The sequence below is a fragment of the Piliocolobus tephrosceles genome, chromosome 12 (assembly GCF_002776525.5).
Source record: "Piliocolobus tephrosceles isolate RC106 chromosome 12, ASM277652v3, whole genome shotgun sequence".
Lineage (NCBI taxonomy): Eukaryota > Metazoa > Chordata > Mammalia > Primates > Cercopithecidae > Piliocolobus > Piliocolobus tephrosceles.
The window spans coordinates 45,534,210-45,539,450 of record NC_045445.1 but is presented as its reverse complement, the minus strand read 5'-3'; the positions used below and the strand labels follow the sequence as shown (position 1 = coordinate 45,539,450).

The following is a 5,241-nucleotide window of genomic DNA, read 5'->3' as shown; positions in this document are numbered from 1 at the left end:
AGCCCTTTGTCAGATGAGTAGATTGCAAAAATTTTCTCCCATTCTGTAGGTTGCCTGTTCACTCTGATGGTAGTTTCTTTTGCTGTGCAGAAGCTCTTTAGTTTAATGAGATCCCATTTGTCAATTTTGGCTTTTGCTGCCGTTGCTTTTGGTGTTTTAGACATGAAGTCCTTGCCCATGCCTATGTCCTGAATGGTAAGGCTAACTTGTTAACTTTCAAGCAGAGAAAAGTCTCAGTCCCTTCATGGTTCTTGACAGAATGGTCTTCCCACTTTTTACTTCATTGCACTGATTTTTTTTAACAGCTTCATTGAGATATAATTCATATACCATACATTTTACCCATTTGAAGTTTTCAGTAATTCTAGAATATTTACAGTCAGGCAAGCATCACGAAAATCAATTTTAGAAGATTTTTTATCAACCCAAAAAGAAGCCTCATGTCTCTTAGCTGTCACGTTCCATGACAGCCCAGCCCCCCAGCCCTAGGAAACCATCAGTCTACACGCAACATGTGGTATTTTTTTATCTGGCTTCTTTCACTTAGCATAATGTTTTTAAGGTTAATCCATGTTGTAGCATAAATCAGTACTTCATTCCTCTTTATTGCCAAATAATATTATATTGTATGCATATACTACATTTTGTTTTTCAGTTCATTTGTTCATGGACATTTCGGTTGTTTTATACTTTTTTGACTCTTATAAGTAATGATGCTATGAACATTCATGTACATATTTTTGCCTAGACATGTTTCTATTTTATACCTAGGAGTGGAATTGCTGGATCATATGTTTCCTTTGTTTAGGAACTGCCAGACTTTTATAAAGTGGTTACTCCATTTTGCATCCCCACTAGCAATGTAGGAGAATTTCAGTTTCTCCACATCCTCAATAATACTTGTTATTGTCTGTCTTGATTACAGCTATCTAGTGTGCATGAAGTGGTATTTCATTGTGGTTTTGCTTTTCTTTTCATTTCCCTGATTATTAATGATGTTGAGCATATATTTATGTACCATAAGCCCATACAAAGATATATATATGAAAAATGTCTATTCAAATCTTTTGCCCATTTTAAATTGTATTATTTGCTTTCTAGTAAGTTATAAGAATTCTTTATATATTCTTGATATGAGTCTCCTATAAGGTATATGATTGACAAATACATTTTCCCATTCTATAGGTTGTCTTTTCACTTTCTTGGTAGTATCCTTTGAAACTCAAACTTTTACAATTTTGATAAAATTGTTTTTAACTTTTTTTGTCACTTGTACTTTTGCTGTCATATCTAAGAAGGCTTTGACTAAACAAAGGTAAAGAATATTTACTTTTTTTTATTTTTTTGAGACAGAGTCTTACTCTGTTACCCATGCTGGAGTTCATTGGCACAATCTCGGCTCACTGCAACCTCCGCCTCCCAGGTTCAAGCAATTCTCCTGCCTCAGCCTCCTGAGTAGTTGGAATTACAGACACACATGCCACCATGCCCAGCTAATTTTTGTATTTTTAGTAGAGATGGGATTTCACCATGTTGGCCAGGCTGGTCTTGAACTCCTGACCTCAGGTGATCTACCTGCCTTGGCCTCCCAAAGTGCTGAGATTACAGGTGTGAGCCACCCTGCCTGTCCTAAGAATATTTAATTCTGTGTTTTCTTCTAAGAGTTTTATAGTTTTAGTTCTTCTGTTTAATCTTTGATCCATTTTAAGTTAGTTTCTATGTATAGTGTGTGGAAGAGGTCCAAGTTTACTCATTTGCATATAGGTACCCAGTTGTTCCAGCAGTGTTTGTTCAAATACTATTCCTTCCCTCAGTGAATGTCCTTGGCACCTTTGTCAAAAATCAATTCACCATAGATGTATGGGTTTATTTTTGTAATCTCAATTCTGTCCTTCTGCCAGTACCACAGTGGTTTGATTATTGTAGGTTTGTAGCAAATTTTGAAATTGGGAAGTGTAAATATTTCAGCTTTGTTCTTTCAGTATTATTTTGGCCTTTGAGGTTCCTTGCAATTACATATGAATTTCGTATCAGTTTCAGGATCACCTTTTCCATTTCTGCAAAGAGGGTGGTTGGAATTTTTATAAAGATTGCCTTGAAGGTGCAGAAAAATTTGGGGAGCATTATCATCTTAGCAATATTAAGTCTTCTGATCCGTGAACATGGGATATTTTTTATTTAGTTAGGGGTTCTCTAAATTCTTTCGACAATGATTTGCAGTTTTTCAGAGTAAAAAAATTTCATTTCTTAAGTTTACTCCTAAGAATTTTATCGTTTTCTTGCAGTTGTAAACAGATTTTTTCACTTAACTTCATGCTAGTGTATAGGAATACAATTGATTTTTTTTTCTTTTTTCTTTTTTTTGAGACGGAGTCTCCCTCTGTCACCCAGGCTGGAGTGCAGTGACACGATCTCGGCTCACTGCAAGCTCCGCCTCCCGGGTTCACACCATTCTCCTGCCTCAGCCTCCCAAGTAGCTGGGACTACAGGCGCATGCCACCACGCCCGGCTAATTTTTTCTGTTTTTTTAGTAGAGACGGGGTTTCACCGTGTTAGCCAGGGTGTTCTGCATCTCCTGACTTCGTGATCCGCCCGCCTCGGCCTCTCCAAGTGCTAGGATTACAGGCATGAGCCACCGTGCCTGGCCTACAATTAATTTTTATATATTGATTTTGTACCATGTGACTTTGCTAAATTCATTTATTTGCTCTAATAGGATTTTTCTCCATATAAGACTATGTCTTATGCAAAGAGATAGGGCTTTACTTTCTTTTTTTCGATATGGATGGTTTGTGATGTGATTATTTCACATTGCGTGCCTGTATCAAAACATCTCACACACCCCATAAATACATAAACCTACTGTATACCCACAAAAAATTAAAAATGAGAAAAATTGCATATGGCTTGTTAATTTCCTTGTCTAATTGCCCTACATAGAACCTCTAGGATTATGTGGAAGAGAAATGACAGAGTGGACATTCTTGTCTTGTTCCTGGTCTTATAGGGAAATGATTTAGTCTTTCACCATTAAGTATAATGTTAGCTGTGGGCTTTTTGTACATGCCCTTATGAAGTTGAGGAAGTTCCCTGTTATTCCGATCTTGATAGTAATGTCCTCTCTTTTATTTCTGATTTTAATTTGAGTCTTCTCTTTTCTTGGTGGTTTGACAATTTTTTGAGCTTTTCTGAGAACCCGCTTTTGATTTTGTTGATTTTTCTCTATGCATTTTTTATTGTTCATTTCATTAATTTCAGCTCAAATCTTTATTATTTCCTTCTTTCTACTTATTTTAGGGTTACTTTGCTCTCTTTTTCTGATGTCTTACATTGAAATATTAGTTTATGATTGGGCATTGAGTCCTATATGTTTTGATATTTTGTGGTTTTATTTTCACTCATCTCAGAATATTTCTAATAAACCTTGTCATTTATTCTTTGACCTATAGGTTAGTTAAAAGTGAATTATTTCTTTTCTGTATACTTGTTAATATCCTGTTTATTTCTCTTATTGATTTCTAATTCCATTGTGGTTGGAAAACATACTTTGTATGATTGCCATACTTTTAAGTTTATTGATGTTTGTTTTATGGCCTAGCATATGATCTATCCTGGAGAATGTTCTATGCGTTCTTGAGAAAAAGGTATATTCTACTGTTACTGGGCAGAGTGTTGAATAGGTGTGTGTCTTAGATGCAGTTGGTTTATAGTGTTGTTCAAGCCCTCTATTTCCTTGTTGATCTTCTGTCTCACTGTTCCACTCATTATTAAAAGTGAAGTGTTGAAGTCCCCAACTATTTTTGAATTGTCTATTTCTTACTTTAGTTCAGCCAGTTTTTGTTTCATGTATCTTGGTGTTCTGTTGTTAAATGTATTTGTGTTTATAATTGACATGGCTTCCTGTAGAATTGACACTTTTATCATTATAAAATGCCCCTCTCTATCTCTAGAATTTTTTTTTGCTTTAGAATGTATTTTGTCTGTTATTAGTACATCTACTCTAGCTTCCCTAAGGTTGCTGTTAGCATGACTGTATTTTTCAATCCTTGTAGTTTCAACCTTTTTGTACGTTTTAATCTAATGTGTTCGGTAGCTGCCATTGGATCTTGATTTTTTTACGAAATCTGACAATCTTTGACTTTTGTTTGGCTTGTTTAATCCATGCACGTTCAATGTTATTATTGATATAGTTGGATTTTTGTCCATAATTTCACTTTTTGTTTTCTATGTATCTCATGGTTTTTTGTTGTTGTTCTTCTGTTCCTCCTTTACTGCCTTCTTTTTTTTTATTAAGTGGATATTTTCTAGTTTAATATTGCAGTTTCTTTAATGATTTTATTTAATGTGTTTTTTATTTGTTTTTCTTAAGGGTTGCTTACCACATAAATTATAACCTATTAGTGTTTAATTAAGATTTATAGAGCTCTCTATTCTTACTGTCTTCTCTTACTCTAGGCAAAATTGCTGATATTGTTTCAGAGCCAGTAGCGGCAACAGTGTTCCCCTTCTTTTGGAGTAACACCCATGCTTTATTAGCAGGGCACTAATCAGGAAGAATAGTCTTTGATCTTCCTGGCTTTCCTCTTTCAGCATCATCTTCTGTTTTATGAGCAAGATAGAGTGAGGGCAATCAGATCAAATACTCTTGGGCTACCGCACCTGGCTGGAGTAGAGCTTTTGTCTTATGAGTTAGGGCTATGTGGAGAACAAGAGCCTGAGAACTCTCAACTACTCTCACTTGGAACAGAGCTTCTATAACAGGAAACCCAGGGTAGAGGGAGATCAGAAATGCTGATGACCTGTTCCTTCCTGTGAGATACTGTAGTGCTTAACTGGGAGCTGGGAGGAGAAGGAGCCCTGGTTTATGGATGCACCTACCTTGGGTAGGGCTTTTGTGAAGCTGAGCAAGGGAGGTGGAGAAGGAAGGAGCAGGTCATGATGCCATAGATACCTGTTGTACATATCAAGATTTAACACATATTGTTGAATGTTTCTTCATTGGCTGTATGTTCTTAGGACAATATTCAGATACTTGAGTTTTTAAAAAATAAATTTCACCACATATCATTGTTTTGCTAGGGAGACGGTCCACAGAGGTCCTCACACTGCCATTCACAAAGTCATCTCTCCCATGGCATGGCATTGACTTTTTCTCTTTCCTTTTCCTCGTTCTTTCTCTTTCTTTCTTTTCTTCCTTTTCTTTTCTTTTCTTTTCTTTCCTTCCTTCCTTCCTTCCTTCCT

The 5,241-nt window shown here is 36.0% G+C and overlaps 1 protein-coding gene and 1 long non-coding RNA gene across 3 annotated transcripts in view; one reads left to right on the top strand and one right to left on the bottom strand.

Moving 5' to 3' along the window:
- The window catches only part of COL4A5 (collagen type IV alpha 5 chain), a 274,761-nt gene that overhangs the window by 96,130 nt on the left and 173,390 nt on the right, over positions 1 to 5,241 (top strand). The gene's annotated exons all lie outside the window — the stretch shown is intronic.
- LOC111536674 overlaps positions 1 to 5,241 on the bottom strand; it is a 48,727-nt gene that overhangs the window by 18,696 nt on the left and 24,790 nt on the right. The window lies entirely within an intron of this gene.